This window comes from Melanerpes formicivorus, unplaced genomic scaffold (genome assembly GCF_026170545.1).
Source record: "Melanerpes formicivorus ecotype bairdi unplaced genomic scaffold, bMelFor1.0.p_v2 SCAF_63, whole genome shotgun sequence".
NCBI classification, from domain to species: Eukaryota; Metazoa; Chordata; class Aves; order Piciformes; family Picidae; genus Melanerpes; species Melanerpes formicivorus.
In genome coordinates this window covers 978782-1006373 of record NW_027142415.1, presented here as the reverse complement: position 1 = coordinate 1006373, position 27592 = coordinate 978782, and the positions used below count along the sequence as shown (strand labels likewise).

General features: G+C 42.6%; 1 protein-coding gene across 1 annotated transcript in view; it reads right to left on the bottom strand.

The window, feature by feature from the left end:
- Nucleotides 1–27592, bottom strand: part of SLC35F1 (solute carrier family 35 member F1) — a 213291-nt gene that overhangs the window by 58775 nt on the left and 126924 nt on the right. The gene's annotated exons all lie outside the window — the stretch shown is intronic.

The window sequence follows — 27592 nt, the reverse complement described above, 5'->3', positions numbered from 1 at the left end:
AGCAAATTATTTTTTTCAGAACTCAGCTCTCTAGTGGTTGGCAGTCAAGAGTTTGCATGACTGAAGTACACTAGATGTAAGCACAGATTAAAGAGCAGGCTTCGTTCCCACTGGAGCTACGGAGATGCAGAGCTGCTGAACTTCTGTAGGTTACAGACATGAAGAAAGGGGATTCAGCAGCTCCATGCCTTTAAAATCACAACTGCAATAAGGGTAAACATAATTATCTTTTGCTCAGACTTCTTGAGCACAGTGCTCTTCAGCTGCCTTCCACTTTCCAGCCCTTATGATGGAATGGAATGGAATGGAATGGAATGGAATGGAATGGAATGGAATGGAATGGAATGGAATGGAATAGAATGGAATGGAATGGAATGGAATGGAATGGAATAGAACAGACCACACCACACCACACCAGACTGGAAGTGACCTTTGAGATCAAGTCCAACCTATCACCCAACACCATCTAATCAACTAAACCATGGCACCAAGTGCTCCATCCAGCTCACTAAAAATCTGTGCTGATCAATTTCTTTATCTCCCCTTCCTCACACAAGCCCTTACAAATACTCCTTTTCCTCCCTTTATCCATCTGCCTGCTTCATTTACTTTCCCTTACTGGACAGCCACCTATTTTAATTTCATGGCTCTGTTCTTAGCAGTGACACTGACCAGAGATGAGTTCTGATTCTTCACCCCTGCTGTGGGCTGTGATATTTGCTTCTGTTAAACTACCACTTGTTACCAAAGCTCCAAGGTTTTGATTGAACACTAATGATAAACAAGCTATAAAGGAAACAGATTATTTATTTATGTTTATTTTCTAAGCTTCTGCAGAGGAAACTTTTGTTCTTATCCTGACTGCTTACAGGAGGATTTATGTTTAGGACCTCAGGACAGGTATGAGTTAACTGCTATAAAACAACACTTACCCTAATTCAGCTACAGTGGTTTGTATTGGCTGAGAATTGAGTGTTTGATGGTGTTTACAGGAGACCTGTTGCAAGCAATCAGCATCACAGGCCCAAGAAGAGTGAAGTTGTTGCAGCTCTGTTTGTTAGTGGCACTGGTGATTACAGTCACCCTGTAGCATTAGTCCAGCAAGAAGAGACATTAGCACTGCCCATTTTCTTTGTCTTCCTCCCAGCAATTGCTAGCAGAAGAGCAGATAAGCCTCAGCAGAACCATCCTCCTATTCTGCAGTACTGTTTCTTCTGCTGTTTTAATCACATTCATGTTTATTTTGTTAGGAAGAAGTTCTTCATAGAAAGAGTGATTGGAATGGGCTGCCCAGAGAGGTGGTGGAGTCACCATCACTGGAGGTGTTTAGGAAGAGATTGGATGGGGTGCTTAGTGCCAGGGTTTAGTTGGTTAGATAGTGTTGGATGATAAGTTGGACTTGATGATCTTGAAGGTCTCTTCCAAGCTGGTTAATTCAATTCTACTCTACTCTACTCCATTCTATTCCATTCCTTTCCTATCCTATCCTATTCTATTCTATCCTATTTTATTCTATCCTATTCCATTCCTATTCCATTCCTATTCTATTCTATTCTATCCTATTCTATTCTATTCTATTCTATTCTATTCTATTCTATTCTATTCTATTCTATTCTATTCTATTCTATTCTATTCTATTCTATTCTAATCCATTCCATTCCACTCCTATTCCATCCCATTCCACTCCCATTCTATTCCACTCCCATTCTATTCCTATTCTATTCTATTCTATTCTATTCTATTCTATTCTATCCTATCCTATCCTATCCGCTCAGAATGATTCTGTATTGAAGACAAAACCATAATTCCAATTTCAGGAAAATGCTTAAGAGTACTTGGGATTGAAGAGAACATTGCTGAAAGTGTTTTGACTGCTCATTTGATCAAGCATTTTAAACATGATTAAACTATTTCTTAAAATAAAAGCCTCCCATATTTGAGAAGCAAGATCTTCAGTGTGAAAAACAAGCAAAGGGTACTCTGGGGCTCTTATACAATTGCAGTGTGAAATATCTGAGGAAAATGATAACTTCCTAAAACCATTTCACTGCTGCTAACCAAGATTTTCTCCATACAACACTGCATGCACAAACTCATCCCTTAGCTCTGATCAGAGCACTTGATATTTGCCTCAACATACAGCTTCTGGCATCAATTAATTTTGGTCCTGGGATCAATTAATTTTGATTCTGAGACCAACTAATTTTGATTCTGGGATCAATTAATTTTGATTCTGGGATCAATTAAGTTTGATTCTTGCATCAGTTCATTGGAAGCTTCATTAAAACCTGAACCCAAGCACTCACTTCATGCTGCCAAACTTCAAAACACGGCTTACACACGTTCTAAAAGTTGAATCCTACCCTCACCTAAAAGGCATCCAAAGTGTAATAATCTTAGAATTCATGGGGATTTCGTTTGTTTTTTATTATTACTATTATCTTAAGGCCAGTTGCATGGTATTTGAGAAGTTAAGGCTGACAAATCTGGCACTATGAACCACAGAAATCTAAATCTTCTTTTCCCCCAGGCTATAAGAGTTACTACAGAAATGAATTACACCCTGAAGTTTGTAAGAGAAGCAAATAAGGATGGCCTTCCAGTATCTGAAGGGGGCCTACAAAAAGGCTGGGGAGGGATTTTTTAGGATATCAGGTAGTGATAGGACTAGGGGGAATGGAATGAAGCTGGAGGTGGGGAGATTCAGGCTGGATGTGAGGAGGAAGTTCTTCACCATGAGAGTGGTGAAGCCCTGGAATGGGTTGTCCAGGGAGGTGGTTGAGGCCCCGTCCCTGGAGGTGTTTAAGAGCAGGCTGGATGAGGCTCTGGCCAGGCTGATCTAGTGTGGGGTGTCCCTGCCCATGGCAGTGGGGTTGGAACTAGATGATCCTTGTGGTCCCTTCCAACCCTGAACTAATTCTCTGATTCTATGACTTTTGGGAGCATTGGGAAGGGCCACTACGGGATCAAAAACCTTTCTGTACACTAAGAGCTATTCCAGGGGAAATAAACTATATTCAAACCCATATAACTTTTAACTGAGACAAAAGCTAACATCTAGAATTTGTTCTTCAGTTCATATTTTAATTAAAGAGCTCAAGGAAATATAAAGAAGTGAAAACCAATGGGTATGGATGCAAATAACATCTGAAATGCAGTTCAACAATGGAAAACGAAGCAGATCTGTAAAATTCCCCTTCTGCACTGCTACAAAAGCAATTTTGATTTTCACCAGAAGGAAATGGACTGCTATTTAAGGCAACATCTGCTTATATCTTCAAGTGCAATTTTTCATTTGAGTTGTCTCTAGTCACAGCTGAGTGCATGCAAGCACACAAAATTAAACAGGTGAACAGAAGTAACTCAGACTCCAAAAATCAGCCTGCGCAAATTATTCTCCTAATTAGGGTTAACTGCAAGGGGTGGGGTGGGGGGGGGGAAGTGCTGGCTAAAGGTGACTTTTAAGTCAAAGGTCACCACTATATGCTGCCTAGTGAAAAAAAAAAATGATTAGAGGGTAGCTGTGATCACGTCTCATAGAATAAGAGGACACAGCCTCAGCTTGCAGTAGGGGAAGTTTAGGTTGGACACTAGGAAAAAATTCCTTCCCCAGGAAAGAAACTCCTGGGCTGCCCAGGCAAGTGGTGGAGTCCCTATCCCTGGAATGGAATGGAATGGAATGGACCAGGTTGGAAATGAACTTTGAGATCATCCAGTCCAACCAATCATCCAACACTATCTAATCAAATAAACCATGACACCAAGCACCCCATCCAGGCTCTTCCTAAACAGCTCCAGTGATGGTGACTGCACCATCTCCCGGGGCAGCACATTCCATGGGCAATCACTCTTTCTATGAAGAACTTCTTCCTGACATCCAGCCTAAACCTCCCCTGGTGCAGCTTGAGACTGTGTCCTCTTGTTCTGGTGCTGGTTATCTGGGAGAAGAGACCAATCCCCACCTGGCTCCAACCTCCCTTCAGGGAGTTGTAGACAGCAATAAGGTCTCCCCTGAGTCTCCTCTTCTCCAGGCTAAGCAACCCCAGCTCCCTCAGCCTCCCCTCAAAGGGCTTGTGTTCCAAAGCCCTCACCAGCTGGAGGGACTGAAAAGCTGTGTAGATATGGGGCTGAGGGTCATGATTTTGCCCCAGACCTGGTGGAGTTAGGTAATGGCTAGACTTGATCATCTTAAAGGTCTTTTCAAGCCAAAACATTTCTATGAGTCTATGATTCTGAACACGACTAACCAAATCTCTGAGTAATCTCTGTGGACAGACCAGATGCAAAAACTTGCCTTGATAGATGATCAATTTAGCTTTTAATAAGCATGTTAAAGGAAAATAAACAAACAAATTTGAGGCCTTTTTTTCTTCTTATCTAAAAGGGAGGTGTTTTCTTCTTTGCTGAAAAAGTGATTAATGGGTCTATCAGCAGAAGATGAAAGCTGCAGATTGGTAAAGAATAAGTGAAACCAGACCTGGTCACAGGCCTGGGACTGACTTCCTTGCCTTCACACTGCAGGATCCTGCTCACAGATATATTAAACATAAGATGAAGCTTCCTCTTGATAAGAGCAATGTTAGCTGATCCCAGACTTCAAGTGGGCAGAAAAGTGCAACAGAGAAGGCAGAGTGATAATGAAACTGATATGGAACAGCTGATCCTGCAAGGACCCTCTCTCCTTTACTACTTTTTAATCTCTCAGAGTAGTTTCACCACATAAGCAGCTCATGGAAGGAGCTCACTGTCTTCCTCAACCACCATTTGTTGCCTTTTGTATTGGAGCACACGAGGAAATCCCTACAAGCGCCTACAACCAATTAGGGCATTGGTTATATTGGGAGGCCTGAGGAGTTATGAGATATCTTAGTATGAGATCAATTTATGGATGCTTAAGTTGTAATGAACCAGCAATTGTAGAGAAAAATAAACAAATTAAAAATACTTCAGCTTTTGGAGCATGCTTCGAAATGAGGGAATTTCTATCACGTTTTCCAAGCAGCAGAGCATAGGTTCCTCTCTTCAGAAATGCTAAAAACTGCTTTAAAATAACATGAATCCATGTCAGAGCCACAAAGCAGGACTGAATTAAACTTGGAAACTGCAGGGAACTTAACCCTCCATTCAGCACAAAACCAACACTCCATAAAAGCTAGCAAACTCTAGGTAGGTAATAGAGATGAAGGCCAAAATTTGACCTTTAGACAAGCTGTTAAACAGAATCTCATTAAATCCATGAGCACAGAAAGCACTGAATGAGCTTGAGCAGTAGACAGCATGGCAGAGTAGGAAATGGTACTAACCACAAGCAGCCAGCAAAAGCACTGATGTCAAAAGCTCCACCTCCCCTTACAAATCTGGCTGTGTTTAGATGGTCTTGATGTGCTCAGATCATCAGCACCACCACAGACAAATGCTGCACCAGGGGAGGTTTAGGCTGGATGTCAGGAAGGAGCTCTTCATAGAAAGAGTGATTGGCCATTGGAATGTGCTGCCCAGGGAGATGGTGGAGTCACCATCACTGGAGGTGTTTAGGAAGAGACTGGATGGGGTGCTTGGTGCCATGGTTTAGTTGATTAGATAGAGTTGGATGATAGGTTGGACTCGATGATCTCAAAGTTCTTTTCCAACCTGGTCCATTCCATTCCATTCCATTCCATTCCATTCCATTCCATTCCATTCCATTCCATTCCATTCCATTCCATTCCATTCCATTCCATTCCCATTCCATTTATGTTTTGAGTTTGACTTTCTAATTTTATTGATGCAAGTAGCAAATCACAACTGAGAAGATGATGTTCTTGAAAAACATATACCAGTAGATTCATATGCCCAAACTATATTAAAAAAGCCTGGGAAGTGCTGGAAGGCCCTCAAAACCAGAAGATAGCAGGCAGAAGGAGTCTTATGAAAGAATTTATGCAACTGAGCAATAACCTTGAAGTCAGAAAACTAAAAGATAGTGACTCTGTTCTTTGATATTAATATTTACCACAACCTTGTGCAAAATAATGCAATGCTGCTGCTCTTAAATATAACAGCAATTGGATTCTCACACTGATCTGTGGCTTTTCTGGGAGATTCAGAAGCAGTCCTGAGGGGCCTGTGTTGGAAATGGCTAAGTAAATAGCCATAGATGAAAGCCAGCTGCTTGTTTCTTCAAACAGTTCCAGATTCCTAACTTTCCTTGAAAAAAACCATTGAGAAAGTAATTATTGTTGAAATTTCCACTGGGTTAGTTGGAACTGGGCTGTTAATGGCAAATATGGCTTTAGCACAAATGGATTAAACAAAGGCAGTATCTTACTTGGCTGTTTTGTTTCCTCAGCTTAAGCAACCTCAGGGTGGGCTACCCTCCAGGTACAGGCAGCCACCAGCCAGCTCCCTGGGAACAGGGGATCCTCCTTCCTCCAGCCCCTCCTGGGGAGGAGTAGCTCTTATCCTCTGAAAACGTGGCTTGGTTCTGTCCTTATGGGGCTTGCAGAAGAGATGTGGGGGGGCCACTATTGCCTGGAGTGCAGTGTGGAGTTCTGTCCAGGCTGGTGTACCAGGCAGGGTTCATTTTCTGTCTCTTACTTTTTGCTTTACATCACGCCTTCAATTTCCTTTCAAATAAGTAGTGACTTCTTTTCCCTCCCTAAAGTATTTAGATTATTAATGTGGGAAGAATGCCCAAAACTGATACAGAGTTATTGCAGGCTGCTTAATTACATTTAATTTTGTTCTGTTTGGACAACAGGTATTGACCATTTTGCTTGTGGTTCACTCCTGCTTGTTTAACTCCTTTCAAATGTCTGCTCACTAGCACTGTGAATTTTCTGCTGGCTGTTACCACTACGTTCAAATAGCCCATTCTGGCTTTGTGAACACCATGTTCTCACCAGAGTTAAACAACAGAATGGATGTTGGACCAGCTAACTTGTACTAGAGGTTCAGAAGTAGCACCTGAAGTACTTCATGAGCTAGTAGTGAAGGCCAACTGGGCAGGATGCTAGAGAAGTAGAGTGACACACAATGGGAACAGACATCCAGAGTCCTTTCCCCAGGCCACAGAGGAAACCAAGAAACACATTGCAAAGTGGACTGTGCTTTAACTGTGAGATATTTCTCCTTTCTATTCAACAAGAATAGTTGTATCTTCTCTTTCCCAAAATATTGTCCTGATCATAGACTTAATATTAATTCTATAAAACAGCCCAGAACACAAGGCAATAGGGATCTGATTTGAATAATCTCCTATGGAGAACACTTTTGATTTGCAGAAACAGTCCCCAAACTCTTTGAATCCACTTCTTTTTGTTGCTATTTATTGCCTAATTTCTACCTGTATTAGCACAGAAGTTAGCAGAGTTAAATTAGAAAAAGTTGAGAGAAGAACAGGAGTTTTATGACCTTGTTTTCCATGAAGGAACCCTCTAAGGAAAGCATGGAATTAACTACCAACAGGAGAGGAAAGCTGTAGGATCCCTTACTTTTGTTCACAAAGAGAGACTCACTGGAGAGAGTAAAATGCTTGGGTTTATACAGTGCCCATAAGCATTATTACTTATTAACATTTACATGATTACAAGCTGTGCTTACAGCAATAAAAGAAGGCTAAGCTTGGGTAGTATTAATAGTCCATCTAATTACATTGCTATAAAAGGTTTATGGGTGGTATAAATTTCAGTATTATTACTACCATGCCATGGCACTGGCATTGTCTAAAGGAAAGCATTACAAAGCCCAGCTCCATGTGTTCTATTTTCACTCTAATACATAAACAATGAGTGAAGACAATAGGGGATAAGGAACGCTCCCACCTGGCTGTAGGGCCAACCCAAGTCATGCCCAATCCTTTAGCTACAGCAGGAAAGCATTATCACTCTGGGTTCCTTTTTAAAGATGGAACAGACTAAAAGTTTCTGGGTTTTTTCCTCATTCCTACAGACATTTAAAATTCCAGCAGTGTTCCTTCAGCTGCACCCAACCTTGTCAGACATCAAGAACAATCTGAGGTATTTAAGTGGGAAATTAAAAACTCTCTAATCTCCTCCATTGTGGATTTGTTCTTGCTAATCAAGAGATATGACCCTGCTGTTATCTAGACTTGGAGGCAGCAGAAGATCCATTTAGGCAGGATACACAGCAGCTTAATGACATTACTTTGTGGAATATTGCACAGGTTCTAGGTCATATTATAGATAAAAATCAGAAGCCTCAGAATGCTGCTGTTTGGTTTTAGCAAAGCAAGATTCTTGAGATTATGGATGTGAGCCTCAAAGTTTAAATGTGGAGTAAGAAAGAGGGATCTGAATTTGTTCAACACTGTTCTACCTCTTTCCACATCAAAACAAAACTGTGGAAAAGGGATAGTTGCTCTTTAATTCAGTAGGGGAAACAATCTTCCAACATGCTAGCCACAGGTGCTAGGGGGGGCATTTGAACCATGTGGAGGGTGTAAAATGGGAACACAGGGGTGCCTCTTGATAAGGTGGCTTTTCTTCCACGTTACCACAACAACTGAGCTTTCTAATATGATGGATTTAACAAGGCAACTGGGAACAGCAGGGAAGGAGGGGCGGCTCACTTACTGGAGCCAGAAGACAAAAGGCAGACTGCCAAGGCCAGACAGAAAAATATTGATGGTGATCATCCAGAACCAGGAAATCAAGATTCATCTGTTACTGGAAGGAACACACTGCCACATATTGTTCCTGAGTGGGAGGGTGAGATGGTAAAGTCACTGCAGCTCGTTTTCAAAACGAACAACTGAGGCCATTGCTGGGGCATCAGGTCACTGAAGACTGAAAGGGATCTTTTAAATTGGATTGGAAATGCGTGCCACTCAGTGCATAGCTGCATCCACATTACCCTGTGCTAGACTAAGGCTGCAAGACCTGTAAGGCCTTCGATACTGGATTCCAGCTGCAGTGCTGGGTGGTGCAAAGTACTCGTGTAGGAAAAAATGATTACTTCAATATGTTCCTATGGGTTTTGTTTTGCAGGCTAACCACTAGAAGTGGCAAATAGCACGTTGTCCTTCTTCTTTACAGGTTGGACTTGATGACCTTTGAGCTCTCTTCCAACCTTATTGATTCCCTGATTCATATTCTGTGCCTGATGCCAGCAGGAGAGAGCAGCCAGCCACCATATCAGTATGGAAGGAGGCTGTGTGCTTGATGGGACTCCTCTGTACTCAGGGAAAGCTGGACAGCTTGTCACACTTTTAAAAGCTGGGATCAGTGGGCAAACCACTATCCACTGGGCATAACACTAGCAGCACTGTTGATGATCGTATTTTCTCTGGTTTATGCCTACTTTCTCTTGCTTTGACCAAGAAAAGCAGAGGAAAATGTACAGCCTCTCCTTAAAAGCAGCTAACTTCTGAATCTGTTGATCAGGTAGAAACATTCAAAACTTTCACTGAATGAGATGTTCCATTCAACATTTGAGAGCTTTGAGAACCACATTATGCTGAACATACTAACTTGAGATTAAAAATAACTTCCTTTTTTCCCCAACCACGTAAGAAACACTTCTTATAAAACTCAGAGGAGCTATTCTGGGTTGGCCAAACTAAAAGTGGGCTTTAAAGTAAAAGGAAACAACAAACCAGACACATATTAACATGAATCTCTTTAAATTACAAGAGTGCTCTATAAATGTTGGCAGCACTATTCTGTACGAAGCACAATCTTTGGCAGTTTGCTTCACTGCCTCTGCTGATTTTCTCTCCTGGCCACAGCAGACAAATGAGAAGATTATACTTTAAACAACTTGTTCAGCGTTGCACACTGAATCAAAGCTAGAAATAGAATGCTGACACTTGAAATGTGTTGTGTAATATGTTTGAGCATATGGGGTCTAAAATAAAATAGCTTTTAAAGGCACTCAGCTACCACAATAATGGACAGATGGACAGAGAGATAATCTGCTTGTGTTTGATGTGATTTACCGCTTTTCAGGAACCTGTGCTCTACAGCATTGGAACCGCAGATTTCCTATGGCTGTGCTTGACTGAACTCAAACCACGAGGGGCACACCTTTCAAACACAACTTCAGTGGTTTGATTTCCATGGCAGCAGCTATGAAAAGGTTATCCTGCTCAGAATAACTGCACCAATTTCATTACTGATGAAATGTTTCATCGCCAAATCCCTCCACGCTCCTATTTATATTTACAAGAATTCAAGAAGATAGAGATGCAAATTGTGGCCTGGTACCAGAGCACATATCTCAAAAGCTGATCAGAATCTTCTGTGTTAATAAAATGCCTGCCTCCAAAATAGTCTGTTTTCTCAAAAACTCATCTATATGAAGAATTCTCATTACAGCTCAAACATAAATCAAATCCTTGTGAAATTTCATTCAGCTTCTGTCTATATTTTACATATGGATGTAATCCATTGCTGAGATAGTGAAAATGCAGCTCTCTAACAGAGAACAAGAACTCTTGCTCTGTAAAGGAGATTCCTTTCATTTTTCTCTTGCTCTATAACTACACACTGTGATTCCTTCAGACAAAGGCCCTGAGAAATTACCTCAGCATTTGGTCTAATCATATCATTTCTTCTGATAACAGTGTGCCTTGTATAACTTGCTATTGCTGCTCTGATGTTCACTTCATTTCTCCTCCTAAAAATAGTAAACAAGTTGCACCCATATGAAACTATCTTCCTGACATGTTAACGTCGAGTAGGTGGAAAAGAAGCTGATGACTGGCTTGGAATCAAATGCATAATTTGAGAATAGGTTCAAAGATGTGATCAGCTGGGAAGCATTTTCCAGCTATAAGCAATTATTTGGAATGCATTACAGAAATGCTCATAGGATAAGGCAGGGAAGCAGGGAGTGGAGCCTGACACTATGGAAAGGACTCAGTGAAAAAGGGAAACAGAGTATCAGAGATGAGAAGAGAAACAAAGCTTTGGATTGCACTTTTAGCAGGAACAAGCAATACAGAAGTAATTTTGGTATGACAGGGGAACATGGAATCAGCAGGGAATTCCTCTGATCACAGATGCAGCACAAGGCTCTCAAATTAAGCAGAGGATGAGAACTGCTGATCTCCAGGCATGCTGACTCACTCAGCTTTCTGCAAGCCTACATCAGTGTTTTGGTCTCAGGTCCCACTGCTCATTACAGCTTTTTCTTGATTTACATGTTTGTGTCTGTCTGTCCAGGGAAGCCCTTCCCAGATTTCTTTGTGTGTGATTTCCAGATTTGCTTAGAAGGCTACATGAAGCTCTTATTGTATTTATGTTCTGAACTTAAAATAATAAATCCCTTTCCACTGCACTTTGCTTTTTGCCTGGTCCACTCAAAGTCAGTGATGTTAATAGGTAATAAAAATTATTTGTAGTGAAGAAATTAGTTTACCAAATTATTTGAAAGGGAATGGTTTATTCCTGAATGCTACTTTGCAGCTAAACTGTTGACATGAGATGTGATTTTCAGTTGAAAAATCACTGCCAGTAACTTCCTCAAAACTCTTGAGTAGAGATCTAATTTTTGCCTTCTACTACTACTTAGTTCAAAACTAATAAGCTAAATCTCTGTCTGTGAGACTGCAAAAGGCAATGATAAACATCACTGCTATTGATCTCATCAACCTGCTGCTGCTTAATTCTACAGCTTTTTTAGGCCTACCAATAATCTCTCTCTCAATAGTCAGATTTTCCTGCAGAGGTCTGCTGCCTTTTGGTGCTGGGAAATCTATAATCAATATTCTGTCGAGTCCAGGAAATACTATTCAGAACACAAAACCACAGAAGATTAAATCCATAAAACATATTAAACAGAACTCAAGGAAGTACAAAATAAAAGCAACAGTGGGAAATATTAACATTAAAGAAACATACTCAAGCAGATTATTTATCAGTATTATCTGAAATCTATCTCCTTAACAGAAGATAGACTGTCCCCTCACCAATGCAGGATTAGTGCAAATCACAGAAACAAACACAAGCCTCATCAAATGCATGAGAGAAAAATGCCTCTGCAATGAATATGACAGAGAGCTGGCAATGAATTTCCATTTCTATTCCACTGTTCATAATATTAAGAAACAAGGAGATGACATTTCATCACATTAATGACAAAATATGAAATGTATTAATAAAGACTTAAAAGATTGAGTCTTTTGTGAAAAGCTAAGAAGGAAAGCTGACAGAACCTGACAATTGGCCCTGAGCAGCTTCCAATTAGGAATAAGCCACCCCTGTACCAGGAAGAAACATCCTGTTTGAACTTGAAGGATGCCATTAGGGTCCAGTCTGAATCTTCCCACCTCCAGCTTCATTCCATTCCCCCTAGTCCTATCACTACCTGATATCCTAAAAAGTCCCACCCCAGCCTTCCTCTAGGCCCCCTTCAGATACTGGAAGACCACAATAAGGTCACCTTGGAGCCTTCTTTTCTCCAGACTGAACAGCCCCAACTCCTTCAGTCTGTCCTCATAGGAGAGGTGCTCCAGCCCTCTGATCATCCTTGTGGCCCTAAGCCAGTTAGTTGGCTTATGTTTATTAGACCGTTTAACTTGGCCTTTCAGGTGCACACACTTGCAAACATCTACTTCAATGCTTTATGTGTATACCAGCTAAGAAATAATTATTGATATGAAGCTCTCTGTGCATCTGTCTCTTTAATGGCGTTAAAGCTTTGTAAACTGGTGTAAAAGTTATGAGTGGACAAGAAATGTTCCTGGTTACACCATGGTTACTTAGACAGAGGTAGGATAAAAGTAAGCATGAAGCCTAGCTCAGGAACACCTGAGGTTCATTGGGACCTTGAGATGAGAAGCAATGAAAAAAATGAGACTAATATTAAATTCTACTGATAATACTTAGGGATTTTGGAGATGTGTGCATGTATATAATTATATCTGTGTGCATGTATATAATTATATCTGTGTGCACAGGAAAACTCTCGCATTCACTCCACGAGGGCAAACCACTCCAGGTCCTTTAAAACTGAACCACACCTCTTATACCCAAACACAGAAAGGAAGGGCACTAGCTAGTTGCTCCTCCTGTAGACCAAGCAGCTGAGATCTTAATGGGACACTAAATTAGATATTCAAGCAGAAGATTACAAATAGCAGTGAAAAGCCATAGATTGTGATTTGTGGTCATGAACATGCAGCTCCTTCACATATCATCAGTGATGCAAACCACTGTAGATCCATTTTATTACAGCAGTGACAGTCCACCTCTACTCTGGGGTATTAAAACCTTCTAGAGAATTAAACTAAATAAAACCAAGTATCAGACTGCAGACAGATAAGCAGAGTATGGACAAATGATATAGTGTAAATATTCTAGTAGCTGCACAGAAGAAAATCCATGAATATTTAACTGAGAAGAGGTTAAGATGCATAATTTTCCTCATTTACTATATATATTTCTGTAACAGTTACAAAAATATCCCTCTGAATTGACTGTCACTGTCAGATAACTGAGAACTAAAGGATAACTGCTCCTTTGAGACATGCATATGGTCTCTTCCTCCCCTGAGTATTGGGAGCACTCACTACTTCTGTCAGCAAAGCTCCCACCTTCCCTCAAAGATTCCTCCTCCCATCAGGGAAATGTGTGCAATAGATGGAGGAGTCTGCTAGACATCATACATCATCCTTTTCCCTTTCTCTTTAATGCTAAGTCAGGAAAGATATGCAGGGAGAGGTTCTAACAGAGTTGGTCGCTAGTGACCCTGAGCAGCTCTATTCAGCTCTGACCTGGGTCTAAAGCATCCTCTGGGATGCAAAAGGTGCAGCCAAAGGGAGACCTAAGCCAAGAGGAGAGTCCTCAAGTCCCTGAATTCTGAGCATCTTCCAGAAGTGACTTGGTGCTCCCAACTATGCTCAGCAGCTTATGAGCAGAAAGGAGAGCATACACATACCTGTAGCTTTTATATTAACCAGGTCTTTTCCAACCTGGTCTGGTCTAGTCTATTCTAGTCTATTCTATTCTAGTCTAGTCTATTCTATTCTAGTCTATTCCATCCCATCCCATCCCATCCCATCCCATCCCATCTTCTAAATCTGTAAACAGTTTGCCAGATGAAGCTGAACTTATCCATCATCCAGAAATGCAATAGGAGTTCAAAGTAACCATATAAAAATGGCTAACAGCTCAGATAAATATAAAGGGGAGGAAAAAAAGATGTTTACAAAATGGCAGATAAGCTTACAGGATATTTGTTTGTTGGGTTTTTTTTTCTCCCAAAGATTTAGCAATAATTATATGGATTACCCTGGTAATAATGGAGATGAAGGAAGTGAAAATTACTGCTTGTGCTGTGGCTTGGTATTAAGTGGAAGCCAGAAGAGTAAGTTGAAAATAGAGATTTTTCTCACTAGTGCAACTTTTTATTTCCTTGGTCCATGTTGTCCCATAGTCTTATTTTGGGAAAGGCAATTTACTTAAGATTAAGTTTTGTAGTTGTGGCTGTGAGTTACTTGAATGTCTTGGTGTAGCCCCAGCCAGGAACTAAGCACTGCATAGCCACGCATTCACTTCTCCCCACCCCTAATGGGATGGAAAGGAGAATCAGAAAAATAAGAGAAGTAAACTTTATGAGATAAGAGCAGTTTCACAATTGACATATAACAACAACAGTCATATTAATAAAAGGAAGATACCAAAGAGTGAGAGAAATAAAACCCAAGAAAGAGAAGTGATGCACAACACAGTTGCTCATCACCTGCTGACTGGTGCCCAGCCAGTTCCTGAGCAGCGATCCGCTCCTCCCGGCCAATTCCCCCTAGTTTATACAGTGAGCACGGCATCCTATGCTATGGAATATCCCTTTGGCTAGTTCAGGTCACCTGTCCTGGCCATGCTTCTTCCCAGCTTCCAGTGCACCTGCTTGCTGGCAGAGGATGGGGTGCTGCAAAGTCCTTGACTTAGGATAAACGTTACTTAGCAACAACTAAAACATCAGAGCGTTATCAACACTATTCTCAAATGAAATCCAAAACACAGCACAGTACTGGCTACTAGGAAAAAAAATTAACTCTATCCCAGCTGAAACCAGTACCATCTGTTAACAGAAACTGAAGAAATCAGGAACAGAAAATGGAGGGGGGAGCTGTTTCCCATGGAGGAGCTCTTCCAAACCTTCAGAAAGGATGTGAGCTTCATAGGGGCTCTGCTGCAAGTCTTGTGTACAGTTTACAACTGGGCTCTGCAAAAGGGACTGCTGCTGAGTCTTTGATTGGATGAAAAAAGAATTAACTCTATCCCAGCTGAAACCAGTACCATCTGTTAACAGCAGCTGAAGAAACTGGGAAAAGAAAATGGGGAGGTGAGCTGTTTCCCATGGAGGAGAAATACACTGCACTTCCCAACCTTCAGAAAGGATGTGAGCTTCATAGGGGCTCTGCTGCAAGTCTTGTGTACAGCTTACAATTGGGCTGTGCAAAATGGGCTGCTGCTGAGTCTTTGATTTGATGAAGACTTAGGAAGGCAATCCAATTCACTGCAGGGACCGCTTTGTTCTTTCATTATGATTCTTTTTTAATGAGGAAGACAATCGCAAGGATAAACTCTCTTCCTCTGCATTTTTACACTAATTACATACAAAGCACCATTCTGGCAGAGTGAGACTTATCTCCTCCAGGCAACACAGTTATCATCTTGTAACCACATTTCAAATCTCCCGGATGAACGCTGGAGCTACGTGTGGTGAATGTGGATCCCGCTCCCCTGCCCTAGCTGCCTGAATCGGTGAATGTTTAAATATTCAATAAATCACAGGCAAATTCTGACACTGCATGAAGTGGCAGAGACAACCTTTGCATTCTGCTTACAGCTGTAGGATCAAGGGTACTCTATTTTATCAGAGCCATTCACTTTCCTCATTGTGGTGGGAAGGGATGGTTGATTTTGTGAACAGCCCTTGAGATGTTTATGTACAAAGAAGGGTCAGATCCACATACTAACAGCACAAAGCAGAGTTATTCCTTAATTCTACAGGAAATCAGCTGCTTGTGATTCAGCTCACACCCTTAAGAGACAACTTATTATTTGACATACTGTAAGGCAATCAGAGCTAGATAGAGAGCTGCTTTACCCTCAAATAAAATTACTGAGAACCACGCTCACACCCTATGCAACACTGATACGGTGATCCAAATTTCAAAGCTTGGTATGTGCTCACTGCCATGGTGTCTGAGCACCTCCAGGACTCTTCCATGCAATGCCTGCCTTTCCACACGTTCAAAAGTTTTGATTCTTTCACCTACATCATTTGTGCCCTTCTCTGAATCTGTGGTACAAATGCAAATACATGTCACCACAGCTGCAGAGATGGGGATGCAAATCAAGCAGCATGATGCCTGAGTGTTCCAACTGCACTTCCTCAGAGCTTCCTTGAGCCTGCCCACTCATCCTTCTCGTGATGAGGTTTATCTTCTCAAACAGGTACTCACAGAGTTGTGTTCAGACTCGCACTGTTTGAAAGGCTGGCATGGTTCCTGGAAATATGCGCAAGGAGGGAGCTTCAGCAACAACATCGAAATCCTGATCCACACAAATTTACCCTGAGTCTCAGATTTAGGTGTTGGCATCACTAAGAAAAGCATCCCACTATAAAATACCACACTGGGATCTTGGGTTGTTTTTTTGGTTTTGCTAAATTCCAACTCTCTACCTGCGATGCTGCAGCTGTCAGCTGAAGAACTGCGTCGCCTCCCCCTTTATTGCCTCCCTGCTCTCTATTTATGGACTTACCGGCATGGAATGGCCACATCTGGCTAAATCTTCCTAAACTCCATGCACATTTACCTTCAGGGTAAAACTGCCTTATTCTCAAGTAGAATATTCAGTATAGACATTGCCTCACCCCAGTGATGCAGTGTCTTGATGCAAACATGTTCTATCACCCAGGACTTCAGCCAGCCTGAAGCTTGGCAGCCCTTTTATGCTCGCTGCATTTAGTGCCTGTAAGGTTTGCTCTCATAAAATATGCACCAGTCTTTGATCCATGGTGCAAATCTGAATGTTGTTTCCAGAAGAAACTGGTTGAGGGCATAAACCTAGCAGCCAGAAACTGGACTGGCTCTGAACTTCCTGAACTGAGAGCGACCTGAGCATGTGTGCCTTAAACTGTCCTGTTTGAACTCTCCAGGGACTTCACTGAAAGCAGCATTACCCCTAGTTCACAGGCAACCTTAGTACAACATTCACTTCTCTGGAAAGAGAAGACTCCTCATTTCCTCATTTAGGTCAAGAGGATGGTAAGAGATCTCCCTCTTTTTTAATTGTTGGTTTTGCCCTCTTGTCTGCACCATCAGGCACAGGAAACATGAGGTGTTCCTGTCCTTTCACTCAATGCCCTCTGGAAGCTTCTTTTATCTTTGATGGCACAAAGGACACTGCTTTGAGCAGCAAAGCTATTTTGAAAGCAACCTAGTAAAACCAAAGGCATCTCTGAATAGAAAGAGCAGCATGAGGAATCATGAGATACTACTACAAAGAATGCTAGAGTATGGATGCTTGATTAGGCCTGGCCTTTGTTGCTCTGGGGTCATCATGAGTGTATTAGTGTTTGCATCATTAAACCATGACACACAATGTTCATGCTTAACTGCTGCCACCTGCACCCTAAAGGAGCAGTGCTTTCCAATTTTCAGTCTGTATGTGCTGTGGGATGCACATGATTTACTGCAATGACGTGGAGCAAAAGAACAGACTCTGCTGCTTTGGCCAGGATTAACAGAAGGGCACATATATTGTAACAGCCTATGTGCTCTGGGCTCAAACAGCAGGTGCCTAACCTAACAACCAGGAGCACAGAACTGAGAAGTAAAAACACTACAAAGAAAGGGCTGAGGTTTCTTTTGTGCCTTTACCTGCCAACACATTTTCACTATGTTTGGAGCCAGGATTCCTTCTCTCTAAGTATGTCTCTGAACCTTGCCAAAGAGCTGGCAAAGCAAAATGCACCTGATGAAAACGAGAATGAGAACTGCCTAAGCCTTGTCTGTGTGGACAGGAGCAGCAGGGCCAAAGCAGAAAGCATCTGTCTGCTGGCTAGTGTAAGGCAGCCAGATGACAAGGAAAAATCCTGGGGACTGAAAAAAAACAACACCCAACCTCTCTACTAGGAACAGCAAAACAAAACAAAGCAAAAGACAGACAAGTCAGGAGCATTGGCTTTAACCCTGACTTTGCATCACCAAGGTGGTCTCTCACTTTTCACCCTGTCTTCCTACCTGCTCTGTGGAATAAATCATCCTCTGTTGGAACTGCATTTATTGCTGTATTGTGGCTAAGGATGCAAAGAGACTTCATTAGGCTGAGAAGCTAAATTCTATGGGTTTGGGGAAACGACCAGAAAGAATAGAATGCCAAGGGTCCTGTACAGAAACTTACACACAGAGGTTTAACACCTCACTGTACTGTAACCATCAATGGAGTAAAATAATAAAGGTTCATGCAGTAGAGAGGGGAGAAAGCATTCAGCATTTTACAGCAGGCCATTTTTAAATCTCAGTGGAAAGTAGAGGGGAAATTCAAACACAATAAGTATGTAAATGGAACCGAACAGCAAGCTGGCTCTAGCCATACTAGTCCTTCAACTGGCTTACTGTGGTGCCCATGATTTAATAGACAAACCCTGAGCATGTAGCACGTTGTAATTCTTGCTCCTGTGAGCAGGCTCTCCAAAACAGCAAAGGGCATGTTAGAAAAGCTCCCTGCCATTTGAAGTGCCTGCAAATAGCCAGCATTCTAGCTTCATTTCTCCAAAAGTACAGAATTCCCTTTGAATATGAAAAAGGCTCTTCAAAGCCCAGACAAAAGGCCTGTTTGGCTGACCATTTTCATAATAAACATATCCCACACAGTTTGGCATCCCTAATTAGAAGCCCAGTGTAATTAGGAGAAAGTGCACTGCAGACTGCAAAGCGCAGCACAGCAGGGAGACTCTGCAGCGCTGCTATGAGAATACCAAAGACCCAAAGCCCATTATTTTTCACTGCTCCCAAGCCATGCTCACTGCCATGTTTCATTCTTACAACCCAAGGTTAGCCTGGTCCAGGGCGGTGGGAGGGCCAGGAGGAGCTGGGCCAGCTTGATGTGCCTTTCAACCATGCCTCAAGGGGAACATCACAGCTCTTTGTGACATCTGCCATGCTTTTGCAGGCCAGTTTGCGAGCTGGGACACTGCCTTGAGGGGCTGAGGACCACTTTTGCCACAGGCAGAGAGGACCATAAAGCTGCTTGGCTGCAGCTCGCGCAGGTTTTGTTCGACAGCGGAGGGTTAACTGAGCTCTTTGTTCTACAGCAGAGGCAAGAGCATGCTTCAGAAACCAAACAATGATGAAACATCTTTTCTAATCAAAATCACTGCCTGCCATCCCCCACGAACAGGCAGTCCCATATTTCTGAAGGTTTCTCACTTGAAAATGCTGATGGGATCGATGCCTTTCCAGAAGACATTTCATCTCAATGGCACAAGGCATATTGCCTGAAGTATATTATGCCTAGTACAGTTTGAACAGCTTAAATCATGTCCTCTCCTGGCTTCCCAGACATGGTCTTATGGGCAGACAAAAAAAAACAAACCAAACATTAAAAACTATCTTAAAAAAAGCTGTTCATATGAAAGAAATCCTGGCATATCTACCTCAGCTAAGGGTACAACACTAGCTTTGTGTTAGTATCATAGACTTGTTAGGGTTGGAAGGGATGCTGGTGAGAGGCCTCGAGCACAAGCCCTATGAGAGAGGCTGAGGGAGCTGGGATTGTTTAGCCTGGAGAAGAGGAGGCTCAGGGGAGACCTTATTGCTCTCTACAACTACCTGAAGGGAGGCTGTAGCTAGGAGGGGATTGGTGTCTTCTCCCAGGCAACCAGCACCAGGACAAGAGGACACAGTCTCAAGCTGTGCCAGAGTTGTTAGTCATTGGAATGGGCTGCCCAGGGAGGTGGTGGAGTCACCATCCCTGGAGGTGTTCAAGAGGGGATTGGACGTGGCACTTGGTGCCATGGTCTAGTAGTCATGAGGTGTTGGGTGACAGGTTGGACTTGATGATCTCTGAGGTCCTTTCCAACCTTATTTATTCTATGATTTTATGATCTAGTTCCAACCCCCCTGCTATAGGCAGGGACTCCTCACACAAGATCAGGTTGCTCAGAGCCACATCCAGCCTGGCCTTAAAAACCTCCAGGGATGAGCCTTCTACCACCTCCCTGGGCAATCTGTTCCAGTGTCTCACCACTGGAACATATAACATTGATAGTGGAATGAAACTGAGAAGGAAAAAGAAAGAGAGAGAGATCCTTTTTATCATTTGATAAATAACTGACAAGCACTGCAGTAAAACCAAGCAACTCACATAGAGTGTTCTATTTTCCTTCAAGCAGCTTGGTTCAGTCAGTTTGGGGGAAGTAGGAAGGATGTTGTGGTGGGTAAGAGATTCATATATCTAAATGGAGATATACATTTGAATAGCAGATAAATCAAGAATTTCCATATGACTGAGATGCTAATGTCATAAATCAAGGCCAGACAGAAAATGCATGAAAAATGATATTCCAGTGACAGGACTGCAGTCCTTGACAGTCTCACAGGGCTCTAGCTGACTGAGGGGCACAGATCACATCTGATTATATGTCAAATCTAGGACGGTACAGTTACTCTAGGGAAAATCATATTGCCATTGACATATGCTATAACCTTATCACTTAGCCTGGAAGCAGAATTCAAGCAGACATACACAGATTCATAAAACCTCTTCTGAACTGGCAAATTACTGCCAGACCTCACTAAGGGTGGGATGAAAATACTCTCTCACTTGTTGCACTGAAATTAAAGGAACAGCTTGCAATGAGAAGCCCAGCTCACAGAATCTGGCCCTTAAGGCTTTATGGTTCCCTTCTGTTCCCAAGGCATCTCTCCTGCTCCCTCATTTCTTGCTTTCCAGAATAACAACAAAACAGCAGTTTCATGGGTTTTGTTGTTTGGGGTTTTTTTCCTTCTTTTAATGATGTCTAGTAGATGTGTTGTTTTCATTTGAAGCATATGTGGGGTGGCTTTTAGAAGCAATTTATTTTTGGTGGCAAGCTGCTGATGCTTGCACCCATGTTGGCTGCTAGTAATTAACACCTTCTGGCCCACAATTTCCCACTTACTGCTTTTTAAGGTGTTAAAAGTAACCTCCACCAGCTCAATGTCCCATAGCTCCATTTCACTGATAGGAGGCACTTCTTCCCAATAGCCAAGGCTTTTCTTCTGGAGTACTGTGTCCAGTTCTGGAGCCCCTATTACAAGAGGGATGTGGAGGTGCTGGAAGGTGTCCAGAGAAGGGCCACAAGGATGATCAGAGGGCTGGAGCACCTCTCCTGTGAGGACAGACTGAAGGAGTTGGGGCTATTCAGTCTGCAGAAGGGAAGGCTCCGAGGTGACCTAATTGTGGCCTTCCAGTATCTGAAGGGGGCTACAGGAAGGCTGGGGAAGGACTTCTCAGGATCTCAGGTAGTGATAGGACTAGGGGGAATGGAATGAAGCTGGAGGTGGGGAGATTCAGGCTAGATGTGAGGAGGAGGTTTTTCACCATGAGAGTGGTGAGACCCTGGAATGGGTTGTCCAGGGAGGTGATCGAGGCCCTGTCCCTGGAGGTGTTTAAGCCCAGGCTGGATGAGGCTCTGTCCAGCCTGATCTAGTGTGGGGTGTCCCTGCCCATTGTAGGGGATTGGAACTAGATGATCCTTGTGGTCCCTTCCAACCCTGAATGATACTATGATACTATTCTCCTCAGTTAATAACAACACACCACCCAAAGGAGTGTCCTAGCAAGAGTTTGGCAAGCAGAATCCTCTGCTGATGAGGGGGTTGAGCTGAGATAATGTGTGCTAAAACCTTCTTCTCAACTCAGAGGACAAATAGGGGGTTTGGCTGTGAAAACAATGGGCATGAGAGGAAGTTACCTCATGAGAAAGAACTGAGGAGATGCTTATTACCTATTAAATCTTTGGCATATAAATATAGCCAAATAAAATGTGACATTCATTGCCTTATAATGCTACAGTAGTGATAATTCCATAGCACTGTTCTCACACAAAGAAAACTCCTGGAGGCTTACATTCAGACCTCAGTGGTGATGCATTAATGGGCACTGGACTGGAAGCTGTGGAGGGGTTAAGTGCCTACTGACATCTCTGTGTGCCTGAGCATCTGCATTCCTAACTGTGGGGAGCCTCTGCACTCAGTCTCATTGGGGAAATAATACATCCAGCTTAGATTAACATATATGTCTGGTTGGGGTTTTTTGTTGTATATAACTTTCTATATAGCATACATATAAGTTACATATAAAAAAATACAATAAAATAGGTTTTAAATGTTCAGAATAAACCCCAAAGTTTTCTAGAGAGCAGATTAATCACGTCACAGGCACTTTCTAAATCCCAGTTGGGCCAAATCCTTTCCTTTTTCATGACCACTACCTGAGCAATAGCCACGTTTCAAGGCTCATATGAAAACCTCACAAGAACAGAACTCCTTTAACACTTCTGACACTGTTCATTTCTGGTCTTGAGAGCAATAATCACAAAAAGCTTTGCTCACACAGATGCCACTGCTTGAAAGTGTTGAGCACACTTTTACTGCCTTCAAACTGGTTTGGGGTTTGTGGTGGGATTTTTTTTGTTGGGTTGGGTTTCCTCCTTTTCTTTGTTCTTTTTGTTTTCACAAGGGAATAAAGCTTAAAAATACTCAGAGATTCCAGCACCTGCAGGACTTACAGTCATAGAATTGTTAGGGTTGGAAGGGACCTCAAGGACCATCTAGTGGTAGAGTCGCCATCATTGAAGGTGTTCAGAAGAAGACTTGATGGGGTGCTTGGTGCCATGGGTTAGCTGTTTGGGTGGGTTGGATTGGTTGATGGGTTGGACACGATGATCTTGAAGGTCTCTTCCAACCTGGTTTGGTTTATTCTAAAGTCTAGTTCCAACTTGTACAACTCCTGCACTGTTTGATAGAATAGACCAGACCAGGTTGGAAGAAACCTTCAAGATCATCATGTCCAAACTATCATCCAACACTATCTAATCAACTAAACCATGGCACCATGGAATGGAATGGAATTAACCAGGTTGGAAAACACCTTTGAGATCAAGTCCAACCTTTCACCCAACACCATCTAATCAACTAAACCACGGCACAAAGTGCCTCATCCAGTCTCTTCCTAAACACCTCCAATGATGGTGACTCCACCTTCCCTCCCTGGGCAGCCCATCCCAATGACAAATCTCACTTTCTATGAAGAACTTCATTCTAACATCCAGTCTAATCCTCCCCTGGCACAGCTTGAGACTGTGTCCTCTTGTTCTGGTACTGGTTGCCTGGGAGAAGAGACCAGCCCCCACCAGGCTACAACCTCCATTCAGGTAGTTGTAGGCAGCAATAAGGTCTCCTCTGAGCCTCCTCTTCTCCAGGCTAAGCAACCCCAGCTCCCTCAGTCTCTCCTCACAGGGCTGTGCTCCAAACCCCTCCCCAGCTTTGTTGCCCTTCTCTGGACACACTCCAGCAAGTCAACATCTTTCCTAAACTGAGGGGCCCAGAACTGGACCATGTGAAATAATTGCAAGGTTCTAGTCCTAACTTTTGCAGCCACTAAAAGGGTGTGATAAAATTATATTGGAAAAAAAACAAACCCAACATCTTGATCCACAGTATAAAAATGTAGTGGAAGCTGTTGGTGCCCATGGACTAACCCTAGCTGCTGGAAGCTGGGCATCAAATGCAGAAGTTAAAAGAGCTCAGAAATTAGGAGCTTTAATCATCTGCTAATGATGATTTTCAAAGACCAGTGCAAATTCTGCCTTTTCAGTATCAGTCAGGGAATTTGCATGGAGAGAGAAGAGGAGCAGCTAGGGAAGGCTCAGTCAAAGGGGCTCCACAGCAAATAAAAACTGGGAGGAAGCCTCTAAAGAAAGAAATCCTTCTGTCTCAGAAGATTATAGTTTTCAGTCCTACAGTGAATGAAGGGTGCATTTGCCACCTCAGGTGACATCTTCTAAGCCAGTCCATTTCTGCAAACATCCCACTGATTAGCAAAGCAACCGCAGGAAAAGACAAAGGGACACAATTATTTTTGACTACCAGCCAACTTCTCCTGGTTTGATTTCTGAAGAAGAAAGAGGATCAGTTAAAGAACCTTAAATCTTGCACACAGAGTAGAACTGCAGTTGAAGGAAACAACACAACCACAAAAAAAGAAGCCTTTTGATGTTCCCAGCACTCAGAGCAGAACCGCTCCATACAAAATTAATATCGTTATTTTTGTGATTTCCATCTGTTAATGAAGCCAAATGATTAGAGCTGCTAGGAAAACTCTCTTAGTGGAACAAACACAGATAATGAATGTGAATAAATACACAAGCAAAAAGACAATGTCAAGCTCAATCTCTTGGCAATACTAAATGCCAAGTGAATGAGTTGGCCACTTGGAGCTATACCATCCAGCAGCAGCAATGTTATGCTGAGCTCCTGGATTGTTCATTTCATTGCTTCTGTAACCAATTATGTTCTTTATTTCTTCCTTTTTTTTTTCTTTGACAGCTCCTTTTCCTAACTGTTCCAATTTTTTCCCCTCTGCATTGTGCTCTGGTAGTTGGTATGGCCTGTATTCAAGCCCAGACCTCCTCACTTCTCCAGAAAATGTTGTGCCCACATCCCTAACACTTTCTCAAGAGCTTCCCAAACAACGGCGTGAGATTGAACACATCCAAGTGCCAGGTTCTGCACATTGGCCACAACAACCCCATGCAGTGCTACAGGCTGGGGTCAGAGTGGCTGGAGAGCAGCCAGGCAGAGAGGGACCTGGGGGTGCTGGTCGATGGTAGGTTGAACATGAGCCTGCAGTGTGCCCAGGCAGCCAAGAGGGCCAATGGCATCCTGGCCTGCATCAAGAATAGTGTGGCCAGCAGGAGCAGGGAGGTCATTCTGCCCCTGTACACTGCACTGGTTAGGCCACACCTCGAGTACTGTGTCCAGCTCTGGGCCCCTCAGTTCAAGAAAGATGTCAACTTGCTGGAACGTGTCCTGAGAAGGGCAACAAAGTTGGTGAGGGGTTTGGAACACAGCCCTGTGAGGAGAGGCTGAGGGAGCTGGGGTTGCTTAGCCTGGAGAAGAGGAAACTCAGGGCTGACCTTATTGCTGTCTACAATTACCTGAAGGGGGGTTGTAGACAGGCAGAGGTTGGTCTCTCCTCCCAGGCAACCAGAACAAGAGGACACAGTCTCAAGCTGCACCAGGGGAGGTTTAGGCTGGAGGTTAGCAAGAAATTCTACACAGAGAGAGAGATTGCCCATTGGAATGTGCTGCTCAGGGAGGTGGTGGAGTCACCGTCATTGGAGATGTTTAGGAGGAGACTTGATGGAGTGCTTGGTGCCATGGGTTAGTTGACTAGGTGATGTTGGATGATGGGTTGGACACAATGATCTTGAAGGTCTCTTCCACCCTGGTTTGGTCTATTCTATTCTATTCTATTCTATTCTATTCTATTCTATTCTATTCTATTCTATTCTATTCTATTCTATTCTATTCTATTCTATTCTTATTAGTGGTGGTGGAGGCACTGTCCACTGCAGGTGTTTAAGAGGAGGCTGGATGAGCCACTTGGTGCCATGGTTTAATTGATTAGATGGTGCTGGATGACAGGTTGGACTCAATGATCTCGAAGGTCTTTTCCTACCTGGTTCATTCTATTCTAACAGATAGCTTTGACAAACTCTCTTTACTCCACCACTGTATTTTTACACAGAGTCAGATATTTTTATATACATATACACACATATATATACACAGACATATATATACATACACATATATATACACATGCATATATATGTCCATATATACACATGTATATATATGTCCACAAAGAAAGTACAGTGTTAATACCTCTTATTATATGTGCCTGATAGCATTTTTGAACTGTCAGTGTACACCAGGTGTCAAATTTTGTTCTAAATAAACCCCTGTGATGCCCAGCAGTGTGTTGGCTCATATATCCTTTCACAAGTCAGGATCACCCCAAGAAAAAAAAGGAAAGACAAAATAGATTTAAAAGTCATAAGGACTTGGCGTCCACAGTACCTAAATCAGGCCTGAAAAAGGACATTTCTAGGAGGGAATTTGTGAACATCTAGGCAATCCTACACTCAGAAGAATTATTTTTAAACATAGTTCTCCACAAAGATGCTTATAATACATGCTTTAAAGCTTTTTCAGAGCAAAGCATGTGGTGGTGGTGTTTCCTCCTACACAAACTCAGATACCAAGATAGAGAAGCACTGCCTGAGCAATCTCTCCTTATATAAGAGCTGGTATTTCCTGCACAGATCAGCCTTCATTGCTGCTGAAAAATGCCAGTGGAGGCCACAGTTTATAAAACTTAAGTTCTCACACTTTCAAGTGCTTTTTGCTGGAGCACAGTGGCATAGTTTTGATGTTCTCTTCTCCCAGGCAACCAGCACCAGAACAGGAGGACACAGTCTCAAGCCGTGCCAGGGGAAGATAGAATAGAATAGAATTAGAATAGAATAGAATAGAATAGAATAGAATAGAATAGAATAGAATAGAATAGAATAGAATAGAATAGAATAGACCAGACCAGGTTGGAAGAGACCTTCAAGATCATTGAGTCCAACCTATTACCCAACCAGGGCTGACTGAAGAAGGATGCTTATTACAAGTGAAGTACAAAATGTGGGAGGAAGTAATGGCTGAGGAAGGGTAGCACTGATCAGAATAGAATAGAATAGAATAGACAAGACCAGAGCAGGTTGGAAGAGACCTTTGAGATCATTACATCCAACCTATCATCCAACACCACCTAATCAACTAAACCATGCAACCAAGCACCCTATCAAGTCTCCCCCTAAACACCTCCAGTGATGGTGACTCCACCACCTCCCCGGGCAGCACATTCCAATGGGCAATCTCTCCCTGAAAGTTCTTCCCAGAGAGAGTTGTTAGCCATTGGAATGTGCTGCCCAGGGAGGTGGCGGAGTCCCCATCCCTGGAGGTTTTCAAGAGGGGATTGGACATGGCATTTGGTGCCATGGTTGAGTCATGAGGTCTGTGGTGACAGGTTGGACTTGGTGATCTTTGAGGTCTCTTCCAACCTTGGTGATTCTGTGTGATTCTGTTTACTTTTTGCTGGGTTGGAACACTTCACAGCATTGTACCACAGGACCATACTATGAGTGAAGAACTTAAGCTCCTGGGTTGTTCCCAAATCATTAAATGATGTTCCATCAAAGAACAAGTGAAAAATATTTGCTCCTGTAAGAAAATGTGAACCTCTAATATGCTGATAAAAACCCCACAGCCTGATACATGCATTGTGTAGTTCTTTTCCTCCACAGAATCCTTCTCTCCTTATGCCAGGAGAGAGTCAGGAAAGCACATGATAATTTTGCTCTCTTATTTTGCTTCTAAATCCACATGTTCTGTGAAAGTGAATAAATAAAACAATTACAACAACAACAAAAAAAAAGAGTGGGTGAGGAATGTACTTAAAACACATTCACCTCCCACACTTTGCCTAGACATGAAGTCTCAAAGAAAGGAGGGATGGGCAGGAAAGGTACAACC